Source organism: Pristis pectinata, chromosome 4 (assembly GCF_009764475.1).
Source record: "Pristis pectinata isolate sPriPec2 chromosome 4, sPriPec2.1.pri, whole genome shotgun sequence".
Lineage (NCBI taxonomy): Eukaryota > Metazoa > Chordata > Chondrichthyes > Rhinopristiformes > Pristidae > Pristis > Pristis pectinata.
The window spans coordinates 94,899,561-94,916,122 of record NC_067408.1 but is presented as its reverse complement, the minus strand read 5'-3'; the positions used below and the strand labels follow the sequence as shown (position 1 = coordinate 94,916,122).

The window sequence follows — 16,562 nt, the reverse complement described above, 5'->3', positions numbered from 1 at the left end:
AAATTATTGTTGAAAGACTTGATAAAATGAATGGTTTACTTCTGTGCTATAGCATTGTGAAGCTGTTTTCTAAATGATAAATTATCACTTCCATTGTCGATCCAGTCATGAATTACAGTCTAATTTTGGCAATTTATAGTTTTCCTTTTTGTACAATATAAACTGAATTAATCAGTACAATATTTTGCCTTTATATGTGAAAATTATGAAAGAACTCATTGCTTAAAGGGGGAAATGTGTTTTAATTTTACCCCATTGTTAAAACTCAAGTAGCATTTCACATTTTTATTTTTAAAAAATTTAACATTGTTATATAATCCAGCAGTCTATATTGAAAGAGCCTGGGACTACTAATCAGAACAACACAAATCAGAATCCCACAGTGACCAAACACTTAAGCACCACCACTCTCATTCCCAACATTCCTTCAGTTCTTGGCTAGGCTGTTAAACATATGAGCAACTGACGGAAAAAGTTTGATTCTAAAGGGATTGAGGGGAAACAAGTTGTCGGAAATGGAATATGCAGTCCAGGTCAAACCATTCTCCCAGTGGAACATCCTGAACTGGGAGTGTTTTGGTAAGACTGATAAATTGGGATCAAGTTATTCTTTTATACAGTTTTGTATGGCCAAGTTAGTTCTCAAAACCATAGCAATGTTACATAGCAAGTATTGCTAGGTCTGTGATTGTTTCATACAAATTGCTGTATCCACCCAGTTAACAGCTGTTTCTACATTTAGTCTCTTACATAGAGTTGGTGGAAGTGAAGAGCCTTGGAACAGAATGCAATTGTGCAAGATACTATGACTTCAGTTTGAGGTCTTGCAATCTACTTAGCTCAGAGTAGTGGTAACTTGTTATCTTGGAAAAATCTGAACAAAAAAAGTGTTGAGCAAACAAAAAAAAACAGAAGTCTGCCCTACTCAAAAATGTTGTCCCTTCCTCTAAATGTGCTAAAAGAATTGCATCACAACTCTCTAGGTCTGAGATCATATGGCAAATTTTAGAAGAACTAGGGTACAAACATTCTTATCAAATGTGTTACTGCATAAAGAACATAATTTCCTGAAGGCAAATGCCAGGTAGCATTCTACCCTGCAGCTGAACTTAAAAATGCAAATTGGTTCAAGTTAGAATGATTTCTCAAGTATGATGGCAGAAACTTTAACAAATGATTTTTAGGCACAAAAAAAACCACACACATTTACAGGAGAGAACCTGATGAATGGATATGCACAAAAAACCCGAAAAAATCATTCAAGTGCCACTTTATTTAAAAAAAAACTACAGATGCTGGAAGACAAAAAAAAACAGAAAATGCTAGAAATACTCAGGTCAGGCAGCATCTGTGGAAAGAGAAAAGGTGTTAACATTTCCTGATTGAAGACCCTTTATCAGAACTGGGAAAGTGAGAAAACAAATTAGCTTTATGCTATAGAGGGTGGGGAGGGACAGATATGACAAGGGCAAGGCTAGGCTGTCTGAGGTGATTGCATGTAGACTCAGCCAGCTTCATCACAGGCACAACCCTCCCCGCCATAGAGGTCATCTTCAAGAGGCAGTGTCTCAAGAAGGCGACAGCCATCATTAAGGACCTTCACCACCCTGGACATGCCCTCTTCACGTTACTGCCATCAGGGAGAAGGTACAGGAGCCTGAAGACCCACACTCAGTGTTTCAGGAATAGCTTCTTCCCCTCCACCTTCAGATTTCTGAACGGCCCATGAATACTACCTTGTTATTCCTCTTTTGCACAACTTATTTACTTTTGTAACTTATAGTAATTTTTATATCTTGCACTATACTGTTGTCATGAAACAACAAATTTCACAACATATGTCAGTGATAATAAACCTGATTCTGAGCAGTCTAGTTGATAGATTAATGAGGGAAGTTAGAGATAACCTGGGATCAAATGATTCTTTTGTACAACTTTAGTATTTGACTGCTTCTTATGTTTCATATTGGCATTAATGAGTTATATCATTATGTACTAAGTATAGCAAAATAACGTTTTGCAGTCTCAAAGCCATTCTGCTCAAGCACAGTGCACTGAGTATCAGCACATCGCCATGTCCTCTTTGAGCACTTTTTTTTCCAGGAAATAACAAATATCGTGTATTAAACACACAAACTGTGTTCAATTTTGACATTTTATTAGTGTGGTCTTTATCCCCTGCAGCATTTACAACTTAGGAACCAAAGACCAGGCCCATAGGGCATGAGGGAAGTAGTAGGATGGTAAACATTCACATCACTGTCCAAACATACCTGGATCCATCACTGATAGCATTCAAGTTATAAAAAAAATTGCCTTCAGCACCTTCTGATTCAGACCAAAATCAGAAGTCTAGATTTGAACTTGGAAGATAAACAAATATTCAATAACAGAGCCACTCTTATTAGTGGAGCAATGACAGAATTAGTTTGCAGCATTAAGTAACAGCTCAGAGCTCTGTTCTTAATTTAAGTATTGCACACATAGGGAGGAAGTATCATGTTGAATGCTCTGGGGCAGAAGATACAAATGATATGATACCCGGGGTGGGAAAATAACAATCAGGATTTTGCCATATATACTTACAGGTGAATATGGAAAGAGTGACAATCGGATCAAGTTTGTAGTTCTTTCGAGGAGCTGGCAAGGACTTGATAGGGTGAAAGGACACCTCCTGAGCTATAAGATTCTGTGATTCTAAGACATTATTTGTACCAGTGTGAAAGAAGATGATTAAATATCCATGGTTGATTTTAAAAAGAATATGCAGGACTTCATTGATAGTGGTCTGTGGACTTATCTTGCCCCATCATTTTTTTTTTAAATGATATGCTTACATTGATAACAAACAAGACACATTTGCTTTATTGTACCTTGGTTCAATCATTCCAAAAGCTTTCATCCCAGCAATATGAATCTATTCTGCCTTTATACTTATGATATTAGCATGAGGGATCAAACACTACAGCCTCATTCTTGCTCACAATAGCATCACTCTGGTTTCAGTGCCACTTATTTGTGCATCTGTGTAGAGGATGGTGCATTTAAGCAAAAAGGCATAAAACCAGTTTCTTCATATGTACAAGTCATATATTGTTCTAGTTTTGTGCTGGTACAATTTCATCACCTCATTCTCACACAGCCAGCAGCAACACCATAGATAGGCTTGGAAAATTTCACAGAGGAAGACTGTTGGGGAAGGTCTATTTATAAAAGGCAGCACATCTATAATAAGTGTAATTTAAAAACTGGAGGGCAGTTGATGCCAATTTAAACAACACATCTGGCCTCATGTGGTCTATATCCTCAATACCCTGCCTGTTCGTGTGCCTGTCTAAATGCCTCTTAAACATTGCTATCATATCTGCTTCCACCACCTCCCCTGGCAGCGCATTCCAGGCACCTACCACTCTGTGTAAAAAGAAACTTGCCTTGTAAATCTCCTTAAAACTATGCCCTCTAGTATTTGACATTTCCATCCTGGGAAAAAGACTCTGACTATCTACCCTGTCTATGCCTCTCATAATTTTATATACTTTGATCAGGTCACTCCTCAGCCTCTGACCCTCCAGAGAAAACACTCTCTCCTTAATGCTAATACTGTCTTATCCAGGCAAAATCCTGGTGAACCTCTTCTACACCCTCTCCAAAGCCTGCACATTTTCCCCATAACATGGGGACTAGAACTGCACACAAGACTTCAAAATGTGGCCTGACCAAAGTATTATACAACTGCTTCATGACTTTCTGATATTTATACTCAGCACCCGGACTGATGAAGGCAAGCATACTTTACCACCCTATCTACCTGTGTTACCACTTTCAGGGAGCTATGGACTTGCACCTCAAGTTCCCTTTGAACATGTACAAAAAATCAAATTAAATGCCGTAACTTCAAGAAAGCCCAATAATTATCAATCACAGTCAAGTTTTGAAAGCAAGTTTAAAGATAAATTTTCTTAGATAGATACTTGTTTTCCCTTTCCATCCAGGGATGCCCTGACTGCTTGTTGCTTGGCCAAGTTCAGCTGGCCCAACGTAAATTGGAAACTGAAATTGCATAAACAAGTAGACTGGAGAATATTTCTGGCTGAAATCCTGAAACAGACTTGAACACATGGCACTTCACTGAAATATCACCTCAGGTTAAGGATGTGGCGCCATTGTTTGTATGAGATATTAAGCTAAAGCTCCAAAAGCCTGCTTAGAAAGAGACATTTTGGAATGCCAACATAAACCAATCATCCATTTTCTCCCCCCACTGCTTGTGATACGTAGCTTCACATAAAGTTTCCATCGCCAACAATGTTTACCTAGATTACAGAATTAAGTTCAAAAATAACCCATTGATGAAAAAGTACATTAGGAAGTGACAAAGTATTATTGACTTTTTAAAACCAAATTGTCCTCAATGTTGCACATGCCACCATTCATTGTGGCCTCATTAGGGACAAAATTAACACTTTCCCTCCCAGCATTTTCATAATTCTGGTTCCGATCACCAGTTCCAGCAGCAGCTGTTCATGAACTCATCCCCCTGATCACCAACCTAACTCCTGGAGTTACTCAAATCCCCCACTCCCCAAATAAAGCTTCAACTCTCAATCCTCTTTCTTCTGTGACCTCCCTCCCCCAACAATGCTCAAATCTACCCAAGCTCCTCTGCTCACTTCACAATGGCAGAGTGAAGAAAATATTTTGTGTGCACGAACTATGCAAGGCCAAATCATTGCCTCCAACAATAACACAGGCCTTTGATGCTACAGAATTTTATAACAGAGGTGATCTGTGCACAAAAACACCAGCAGTTTTCTTGACATAAGAGTTTCCAGGCCAATTTTTTGTGTCCATCACAATGAGTTACTCAATGATCTAGTCATTTATACACAAAAACTAATCGATGCACCTACACAACTTTTACGTAAATAATTCATGAAGATATAGCTTCAGGTACTCCAACAGGTTCACTCAAGTTATATTGTTCCAGTAATACAATCTTAACTGATGTAATTGTTCTTATCCTACATTAAAGAAGTTACTATATATAAAGTTTTCCTTCTCTCTGATCACCACTGTTCTTATACTTACTGGACAAGATTCACACTCATAGATTTGTTCTCAAGTGAGTTAAAAAATTATGTACTGCTCTGCAGCACAGCATGTATAAACTCCAAAGCAAGATTACATCTGTCCAAAAGGCGGGTCAAAACGTGACTTGGAAATTAAAATCTGTGGTGTCACACTCTTTTAGCAAAAGGAAGAAAAAGTAGCTGACCTGAAAAGGGAATAATTATGAACAATGTTCCATTTTCCTGTTTCAGAATAAATGTACCTAAAATGTTGTTTTGGAAAGGAATGTGTTGTTACATGATGTCAATAAATATTTAATACCAGATGTATAAAATGGGAAAGTGCAATTTTTGGCAAGTATCTGGAAATCCAGCACAAACTGGAACTATTTCATAATTCACTTTGCAAGAAATTAAATCATGCTGCAAGGCTCAAAAGTTGAAGTATGTGGCAATTTTGAAATTAAACACGAGAATTGAATCCTATTGAGTACTTTAAAGCAATACCCGGTACAACTTACTTTTAGATAGAACAAATCCAAGATATGGAAACTTGAAACTAATTACACTCTATATTTCCAATGGACACATGAAAGTCCCCAGCAGATTAAGAAATTACAGTGCAGGACTGAAATAACAGGCCTCTTTGTATTGTGGTTTTGGAAATACTTTGCATATTATCATATTCCACAAGACGGAAATTAAGCAAACATTTGTTTCCCTTATAACACAGGTAGCTTTTAACATGGATGTCAAGGAATAAATTTAACACCTGCATTACATGCAATGAATAACTATATAAAACTGGCAAACATGGACCAGATGGCACGTTAGTCTAGAAACCAGCCTGTGCAACTGGACATCAAGAACATTTCCAATTAAGAAGGAGGGAAGGAAGTGATCAGGAGGATTCGTTTTCAGCATTCAAGTAACTCTAACCAATGAGGCGTTTGATGACATTTTCACCATTATCTTGATTTTAGTCCATGTAGACCACATTTTCTTGAAACCTAGCACAAAGCTCATGGTCTACTGTATTGTAGTGATCCCTGCCCTCCTATATGCTTCCAAGACTTGCACTGCATAGAACAGGCACTTCAAGTGCTGAAAAGATACTAAAACCATCATCTCCCCAAAATACTCCAAATCCACTGGAAGAATAAATGCACCAATGACAGCATCCTTTCACCAGCAAACATCTCCAGTAACAAGGCCCAAATTACATCCAATCAGCTCTTTTGGGCAAACCATGTTGTTTGCATGCCCAATACCAGACTCCTGAAAAAAGATTCAATTCCAACCCCTATCAGGGAAAGACATTACCAAGCTGACATAGGAAAATGTTCAAAGATGTGCTCAAAGCCTCCATGTGAAAATACAACCACCCCACTGACTCCTAGACATCCCTAGCCCATGATTGCTCAAAGTGGAGAAGAAGCACTGAGAACACGTTAGGAGCATAGGCAAGCTCCATGTAAATGGCAGTAGTGCACCACTTTTCTAACAACCCACACACAGTCTCATCAGGAATTTCCTGCCCAATCTGTGAAAGAGTCTGCCATTCCCACTTTGGCCTCAGTGATTTCAGAACCGGAATGGATACTCATCACCATTGGTCCAGAGGGAGTGCCCAAGAGGGAAGCTGACAATGACACTTCTTTACCTATAATATTTTGTTGCAACTACATTCAAGAAAAATCAAATTTGCAAAAGGTTCCTAAAACATGCATTAGGCTCCTGTCAGCATATCTAAAATTGCTTTAGATCTGTTTTGAACATGGGTCCTATACGTCTCTTTAACTGCTTTTAGTTATGTAGCAAGATGGCAAGAGCTACAGCTCTGACATGGAACGTGTGTGTATATTCAGACTGCCATTCTGCACTTGCAGGCACCTGCTTTCATGCCGACAACACAGGTGTGCCAAAATCTAGGTATTTAGGTCAGTCTGTTCATGATTTGTTTTTATTGGTGTTTTTAAAGTCATAAATTTCCAAACAAAACCAAGATATTATAAAGTTTTAAAACTATTCTTAAAATGTTCAAACATTTAACATATTACTTGGAAATATTGCACTATATTCTTCATACACTCCACAGATACCTTTCTGATCATTATACCAGTCAATTGTTACATTTAAGAAAGATTATCACTTTTACTTTCAAACGTAGTGTATTTATATATTATGTATACTTTCAAAAAGTTAAGTATTCTAATTTAGAACCAAGAAATGCTATGCCTTTTTTTATTGCTTAATTTATTATCCAGAAAGGATTGGACTCATTATTTACAAATATTTAAAGGCAGACTGATTTCAAGAAAAGCCTCTGGAAATCTTTTATCTTTACAAGGGAGTGGAGTCAGAATAATGGTGCAGTTGACATGAACAAGTGATAGTGATCCCGAGATAAACTTCATTTTACATATACACACACAACATACAGACAGAAAATTGTTCCCAATCAAGAAAAATGTACTTCTTTAAAAGTGCAAATAGTAAATTGTTTAATTTCTTTTGTATGTAGTTAAATGTTGGATAAAATGACAAACAACAAGAAATGTTATAAAATAAACTACGCAACATTCCCTTTACTCTGTTCAAGAGTAGCACAACATTAGAAAATAGCTAGCAATTTAGTAACAAAAAAATTTGAAATCATTATGATCACAAACTGCAGTAGCTTCTCCATATATAAAAAAACACTATTTTTTAGAGAGACTTACAACAATATTCATTTCCCCAGAGGCTTGTCAGTAGATTTAACATGCTTGTGACTGAAGGCAAGATGTTTCAGCTGTAAACTAATCACTAAATGCCATCAGTCCTTATTTGATGAACTAACAGGAAACACACTTACTTCAAATAAAAGGTCAGCACCCTGAACTATTACTCTAATTCTCTTTCTCTTTGCAAATACTGTTTGGTGAGTATTTCCATTATATTTTTATTCTTGACCTCACATTGATTCAAATTGCCTACAACAGGTATTTTTTTACATTTCATGAAACTACCTTTTTTGTTTGGAGATCTTATTGACCACCAGCCAAAATAGCAGATTGAAGCAATTTCATGCAATTTAGTTTCATTTGTAGAATGATAGCAAAACAGCCAAACATGCTTCATAATCAAAGAGAAAATCCTTAACCACTGTGTGATAAATATGACAGTTATTTCGTGTTTGATTGTATCAAACACAAAACAACAGTCATATATATTAAGATGGCATACTTAAACAAAAGAAAAGCTTTTCCAGAGAACAAGATATAAGGTAATTTGAGAAAGAACGGAGGGAGATGATAAGAAATTCATTTTATCATGCTGTGAACAGCTAAAATCTAATATACATTTGCTTAACAGGTATTGGATACAGACATATTTAGTAACTTTCAAAAGGAAATTGAATATACATTTGAGAAGGGGAAAAATAAAGGGCTGTGGGAAAAGAGCAGAGTAACAGATTTAAGTTTACAAAAAACCTGCACAGACATAATGGTTTGAATGGCCCTATCTTAAGCAAGCAGTGGATAAATGGCAGAACAGATGGACTACTGACATCATGGACTTCACTAATTTGTTTTGAAGAGGTGAGATCATGAGTTAAAACAGAAAATGCTGGAAACATTCAGTAGATCAGGCAGTAATTTTCTATTTGACCTGCTGTTTCCAAGACTTCATGGTTTTGTTGCAGAATTTCCAGCATCTGCAGGTTTTTTAAAAAATATTTTACATCCTGAATTAATAAGACTAATTATGTCAAGCTGATGCAATTCACTCATCTAAAAATAATGCTATAGTCCTTGACCTATGACTTCATTAGCTAAGGGTCTTGAGGGAGATGAGTGGACTTTTCAGAGGGGTGAGCAAGAACATAAATGAGACAGAAAAAGTAAACTAGAGCAAAGTTTTTACACAGGATAGGACTGTACATCCAATCTGGAGTTGTTGTGGTCAAGATTTAAACAGACATCAAGGAATATTTCTTTGCACCATGGAGTTAGGAAGTAGACAAAGTCAGGTCATTGGACTGATTTACAGAGAAAAAAGACAAAATTGCATAAGATGAAAATAGTAAAATTTGTATCTTGAGACATTTTGTCTGAACGTATTGTGAGAGTTGTGTAAAGTAATAATCCAAAAGCAAAATACTGCTAATAGTAGAAATCTGAAATTAAATTGGAAAAACCTGGAAACACTCAGTAGGTCAGACAACATCTGTGGGAGAAAATACGTCAAAGGTATGAGATCTGAAGAGATTGAGCATATCTGCAGACCACTTAAGAGGTACTAAGTTGCTCTAATGTAATGATTTGCACCATACCTTACAATGATTTGTTCATGCCTGCAGATTATGTACAAATACTGAACTGCATTATAATATATACATTTAGAAATGTGCTTAGTATTTATAATGTCCATTCTGTCCTATTCAGACAAAAAGAATCTTCAAGTAGACCACAATTTCATAGTTAAGAGAGCCCTATTATTTGAATGAAATTAATATTTAAGTGCTAAGGTGGCTGATTATAAGTTCAGGGTGACTAAAACGAGGATCAATCTGCTTGCTATTCCTTCTGAGTTGTCGATTGATACTAACCTGTGGAAGCCTATATTCCATTGAAAATATTACACTATGTTGAGCAGATTCTTTTCTCTGTACACACCCAGTGAAAGTGTTTGTAGTTAGGTTGGAACAAGAAGCCAAGGCTGGTTTCAACTTGTTTGCAGAATCCTTCTTTCTCATCATCTTTGGTTCTACATCCCTGACTACAGTAGCTGTTTTTCTGCTGTACAGACTTTTCCCTGAACTTTCATGGCACCACTAGTTTTTCTGAAAAGCCCAAGTTGAGGCAGAGTCCATGGAACAGTTAAGAATGCAGCACATTTACTAATTTTCCTAAAATCTACTGTAGTGCTCCCATCTTGATTGCTACAAGAATCCGAAGCATTGCTATACCACCTGATTCCTTCTCAGTAAGACCCTCATTTGTCTATATGCTTTCTTGTAGTAATCTATCTTGGAAAATTTAAGGTTGTACAGAACAAATGTAGGTTATCATTCCACTTGGATACCATAGCTCTAATAAGTCAATTATCTTCAAATTGCTGAATAATGTTTCATTCATTCAAATGTCTTCTAAAGAAAACTTGTACTCCTCAGGAAGCTGTCATTTATATAATTATTTCAGTTAGAATTAAACTCTGTAATATAAGCAGATGCAACTGAGGTACACCATAGTGTCTAGAGGTGAACAAATGGCACCATACACATAATCAATTATGTTCTCCACCCTGACAGGACAACAATGTGGTAAAATTAGAGCAGGTTTAAATTTTGTGCTCACCAATGATTGTTGAAACAAGTCTTCAGTCCCCTGCCTAATATGGCTGTGGGCAAATGGGTGCAATGAAGCCTCCTCTGAATGCTTGAGAGATTTGTACAGTGATGCTATGCTCAGATACTCATCGTACAGAATCCTATAATGATAAAGCATAGAAGGAGGCCATTCAGTTTATCATGTTGAACATAGCCCCCAAAGGTTTGCCATCTTCTGATCCTCCATATTTAACTATTGCTGTAAGGTTTTTGTGTACCATGAAACACACAACCTCATCAGGCACCTGAGTTTCAAATAATGTGAACTATATACTATATTCCATTGCACTCCCAGGCTGTGCTCCCAACACTGTACCAAAGGAACTGCACCCATACTTTTTTACATCTTTAACTTTTAAATGGTGTTCACCTATAACTTCCTAATTCAGAGTTTATGTTCAAGGTTTACTTTTAGGTTTTTGTACCAATTTCTTTGCCATATGTTTTACATGATTTCAGCAATCGCATATTGGAATGGAAGCAAGATTTAAAGCGATAGTGCAGATAGACAGAAACACTATTACTATATTCAATTGTGCTGGATGTTCTGCCCTGAGATGCGAGTCTGTTTTCTGCTATAATTTTTTTGTCTATCCATTAAATTTGATGCTGATAAGTGATGCACAAGGAGCGCATTTTAGAAATACTGGAGTACCATGTACAGTATTAGTCTCCTTGTTTAAGGAAGAGCGTTAATGTATTGGAATCAGTTTAGAGAAGGTTTACTACAAAAATATCTGGAATGGGCTGCTAATCTTATGAGGAAAGGTTGAAAAGACTAGGTCTGTAGATCCTGTGCTTTATCATTTTATAATTCCTTGAGATTTAGTCTCTGAGATGTGTGTGGGATGGAATTGAATTAATATTCCTTTAGGAGATGTGTACCCTGTAGGGAGAATTACAGAATGGCTCCATAAGGCTTAATATTAATTAATGCCTGAAATAATGAAATATTCCTAAGTTTTGTATATTTTTAATTGTATGTTAAAATATGCTAAAAGAATAAAATGTGTCTTCTGTGAATGAAGTGGTTGTTGGACCACAGGAATGTAGAAAATTGTCTCAATTGAATTTTGGTAACAGGAGTCAGGAATTCACAAATGGAACAAGTGGTCTTTACACAGCAGATACTAACTCAATGTGATTCTGTGGTTATGTGAAGAAAGATTGGTTATGTACAGGGACACTGATCTCTCACATTTTCAGTAAAAGCAAAAGCTACAACCTAACAAATCACAACTGAACTTCAAATGTTGCTAACCCCAAACAAAGTCAGAACATTGTTGTTTACTCTCCTAACCAATCCTTTCTAACTGCAGATGGAATTATTATTAGCTATATTTACAGCTTTATTCCTATTAACTGTGTACAGAATAGTACCAAAGTTATGATGAAATAACCAAAATCATTGTTACTATAATTTCTGGGCCGCTTAAGTGTTAAACTCCCAGTATGTGCTGTGAATAAATTTGACTGTCACAGTTAAAGGTTTGATAATAACAAAATTAAATAATCTTAATACAGATGTATTTTGCACAGCATATCTTGGTTTTCTTCATAAGCATTCTTATTGTTATGAATGATTTGTTTATATACAAGAGCTTTGTACCTGCCAGTTCCACAGTATAGTACTGTACAATGATAAAATTTAAGATTTCCTGAAATGTCACACAGCCTATTCAGGCCAACTTTTATCTGCTTTTAAACTTGTTGAAACGTGTAGATGATTAAGAGCAAGAAAAATAACAAGTAAGGCAAACAGCGTTGCTTTATAATGACAGTAACAAGCTGGAATTCCATTCCACTCCATTCCATTCCACTGCTAACAGCAGCTCTCCCAAATGACCATTCCTCATGCCCAAGTAATCAATGCCAACAAACGATTTATCAACATGCAGCATTCCTGACATGTCCAATCGTATGCTTATGCAATGTTCATGTACATGCACTTTCCAGCAGGAGTCACTCGGTAATAACTAGGAATGGGGATCCCCGGCTGCCATTAGTGTCTCCAGCCAGAACAACCCTTTGCTGACCCTGCTGAGATTTGCGCATTCAACACAGGCCCAAGAATGAATCTCAGATCAAACCGATTTGAATGGGCTGTATCACACCAATGTTGCAACCGAGCAATTAAGCCACTGAAAGCACAACTCAGCACAGGCCAATAGATCTCTCACTTCTCCTTCAACAGTATATTGATGGAATGCGATGAATTATTCAATAGTTGGGATCTCACCGTTAACGTTTTTGTTAATTCCTTCTCCAATCAGTGGAAGGAATATTCAGCATTAAGCGCATGCACAGAATGAGATTTTAAAACTAACAGGGAATAGATGACCAGGAAGAGACCTCAACATTATTGGGCAGTATGGAACAATATCCGCGGTATCACATTTGATGACAAAACATATCTAATTATGTAAGAAGCAAATCGAAAATATGGACAGAATTACTTTCCTTCATAAACTTTTATGTAAATATATGCTCTAATTGTTTTCTATGATATTTTAATTGCAAATTATTTTCGCGTATTATGAATATTTTAATTGCAATATGTATGATTTCCCCCTTAGATCTGCGGGATCATTAAACACATTGTACATTAGTAATACACCCTAGCCTGCATACCAGTTCATACATGTTTTTTATCCGTGTCAATTTAAAGGGAGAAGAATAAATCTTAAAGTATCACATTTCAGTCAACCAATCTACCTGACTCCTAACATCGCATTCACTTCTAAATATGATAGGGGAAAAGTTATCCAAAATTGCACTGAAGATTTGCATTTACCAACGTCAACTGAACCCAAATGTCTATTAAAATTATGGTTTCACGTGCAACTTATACTAAGGGCAGTTTAAAATAAACAATTTGCCGAGTGGAACACGATCACTTATTTCGACAGGCATGAGCGACATGGAATTCACAAGAAATTGAACCAACAGAGTCTCCGAGCAATGAAACGGAGACATTTCTCGGCAACAGGGATCTTGCAATACTGCTGCTAGTTTGACCTTACCTCCGTATCCCCCAGTCCTTACAAACAAATTGTCTTTGCGTAGGGTTGCCCGAGAGAACTTGCTGTGGTGTTCTATCTCAGATCACAAGCTCATAGTCTGTCAGGACACCCACTCTCTCAGAGCCACACTCATCCCAATGACACAACACTGTGGTCAGAGTTTGATCAGATCCAGCAGGCAAGTCTACCATCGGACACGAGGGGGGCCTTGAGTATTTTAAATCAGAGTCAACTCCCAAACAGCTTGGCTATATAAATATCTCTAATCTGCAAAATTAACTTCGTGTTTGTGGGATAGCGCAGTACTTTACTCTTAGCTGTCGCTCCCGTGGAGTATAAACCAGTAAGCATGCAGTCAGAGAAGTCTTCCTCAAAGAGACAGTTGCTGGTCTCCTCTGAACAGCGTGTACATGTCAGATTCTTAGCGAGGCGTTTTTCCCTATCAGAGTAAAGTGGCCACAGTTTTGGCTTTTGATCAAAGTTTGTCCCTAACAGTTACACTACCCGCGGCAAAGTATGCAATTATTAATTCATGAAATGTACACCATTAAAAGTTAAGAGAAAAATGTTTTAAATTTTTTCGACCTCACCTGATAACGATGTAAGCTATATTTACCAGCCGCTGCAGTTAGGAGTACATAACCGAGGCTCTATTTTTAAAATATTAGAATTAAGTATTTGCGAATCAATTTCATTCGTGGTACTTTCGCATTAGTAATTTTGGTTTATCTGCTCAAACAGTAAATTGTAACGCTTGATGTCACTGGTCTTTCTCAAAGTTTCAACGCTCTCTGCACCGTTGAGCACTTCCTCTTTTCGTTTTTGACACGAGAAGTTCGGTTGTTTGTTTTGCTGGAAGGAAGCCATTGAACGGAAACTACTCAGCATTTAGGCCAATCGAAGGAAACGCACTGCTGTGAAGATATGATCGGCAAACTGAGATGACCCATAGGCAGGAGTTAGTAGGTTTTGGTCACTGTTGAAGGCAGGGTAGCACAGAGGCGATTACGGAGTTTATTAGAAATGCCGTTGGCAAAAGAAGGGAAAATATATTAGTGTAATAATAGAACCAAATCCCAGAGAAACAGAGAAAAAATCTGAAGACTGTAAACTTTTAGGGTATTTCTACCTTTGTTGATTTGGATCTTTTTTTTACTTCTATTCCAGCCACTCATTGTTCCTTTTGACTTGGTTATATTTGCCCTGGGAATGGAAGGCATTTTGAGACCAAACACTAAATAGAAATTTGAGGCGCAAGAGACTGCAGATGCTGGATGGATGCAGTCCTGATGCAGGGTCTCGACCCGAAATGTCGACAATTTCTCCCCCCACCCCCCGCCACAGTTGTTACTCAACCCACTGAGTTCCTCCAGCAGATTTGTTTTTGCATTAAATGGAATTCTTTTCTTTATTGGACGCTCCCCAACAAATATTTGTGCAGATGAAATTCATGTTAATATATCGCTTGCGCACATTTTTGAACGAGTTAGCACCAGAGGTTAATAAGGATGGACTTACTGGAGTCAGATTTATGTGAAGCCCAGTGCTACTTTTCGTTCAGTTCACCCAATTGATGCCAACAGTAGTGGAACACCCAGAATTAGTTTCTGGCAAAATTGTCAACATATTGATCGGAGTCATGACTGGTGCTGGATAAAACAGCTTTAAATAACACTGAAGACTCAAACTCAACATTATTTAAATACTCAGACACATCTTTGATGAACTCATAGGCAGAGTGCTGCACAGGTCTCTGGTGAACCACAAATAGGCAGGCCCACAATGGGATCACAGTCATCATGCCCCTAGATAGTTTCTGCAGGCTGCCCCTCAAAATGAAATAGCTAGAATTGCTTGAAGAAATCCTGCAAAAAACAGAGGAGGTTCCATATTCACCATATCAAAATGGCTAAAAGACTGGAGCACACATCTGACAAAAGAGATGGCATTCATAGCACACACAAGAGACTGCAGATGCTGGAATCTGGAGCAACAAACAATCTACTGGAGGAACTCAGCGAGTCGAACAGCGTCTGTACAAGAAAAGTAATTGTCGACATTTCAGGTGGAAACCCTGCATCAGGACTAAGATGGGGAGGGAAGATAGCCAGTATAAAGAGGAGGGGGGAGTGGTGAGACAGGGGCCAGAGGTGATTTGTGAAGTTTAGGAGGGGGCGGGGGGCTGTGAAGGATGACAGGCAGATCGAGCCAGCTTCCCTCCATCAGCTGTCTCCACCTTCACCCTCCACTCCCCCCTCCTGGCTCCATCTTCCTCTTTTTTTCTGTCTGCCTCCATCTGGCATTCATAGCTGGAAGTGTGTGGCAGGTGTCTCTTAGACTAAGAGTGCCCTCTAATGGAAAACAGTACAGGCAATTATGCTTAAGAACATAAGAGAAGGTGCCAGCTATGTAACACTTCAAGCCTACTCCACCATTTATCAAGATCATTAGATGATCTTCCACCTCAGTACTATATTCATAACTCTTGATTCCCTTAATGTCCAGAAATCTATCAACCTGTGCTTGAATGAACACAATTTCTGAGCCTCTACAGCCCTCCAGGGTGGAGAATTACAAAGGTTCACCAACCTCCAAGTAAAGAGATTTCTCCTCACCTCAGTTATAAACTGCCTTCATCTGTGCCCCTGGTCTTAAGACTCCTCAGTCAAGGAAACCATCCTATCTTTATCAATACCTTTAGGAATTTTGTAAGTTTCGATAAGATCTCCTCTCATTCTTCTAAACTTGTAGAAAATACAGGTCCCTGTTGATTCAGTCTTTCTTCTTGCAATTTGAGATTTTGCTGATTTACCTAATGTCAGACAATACAGCACTGATGGGTGTCAGAGAAAAATAAAGCTGGGTTCCGGAGTCTTACTGGTGTCAAATGTTATCTGCTAAAATGTCTGTTAAGTGAGGACAGTCAAAAAGGCAGTCTGAAGCATGCTGTCGCTCTCATACATGAAGAATATCCAATAATGTGAGCCCAATACAGAGACAAACAAAATAGTACAAATCTATGACCTTTGAGCCCAGAGTGAAACAAAATAACCAAATTATATGAATATTGGCTCAAAGTTCATCTCAGATGGAAAC

General features: G+C 37.7%; 1 protein-coding gene across 8 annotated transcripts in view; it reads right to left on the bottom strand.

Moving 5' to 3' along the window:
* Positions 1 to 16,562, bottom strand: part of LOC127569541 (capZ-interacting protein-like) — a 57,168-nt gene that overhangs the window by 27,296 nt on the left and 13,310 nt on the right. For 2 of the 8 annotated variants that reach the window (XM_052014286.1, XM_052014281.1), the window contains exon 1: positions 14,057 to 14,288. The exons of 1 other annotated variant lie outside the window; for it this stretch is intronic. The gene's annotated coding sequence lies outside the window, so the exon portion shown is untranslated. Of the gene's footprint in view, positions 1 to 5,088; positions 5,106 to 10,411; positions 10,545 to 13,466; positions 13,800 to 14,056; positions 14,290 to 16,562 lie in introns of those variants that run through there. 5 more of the 8 variants (XM_052014284.1, XM_052014285.1, XM_052014289.1 and 2 more) reach the window with 5 other exon arrangements.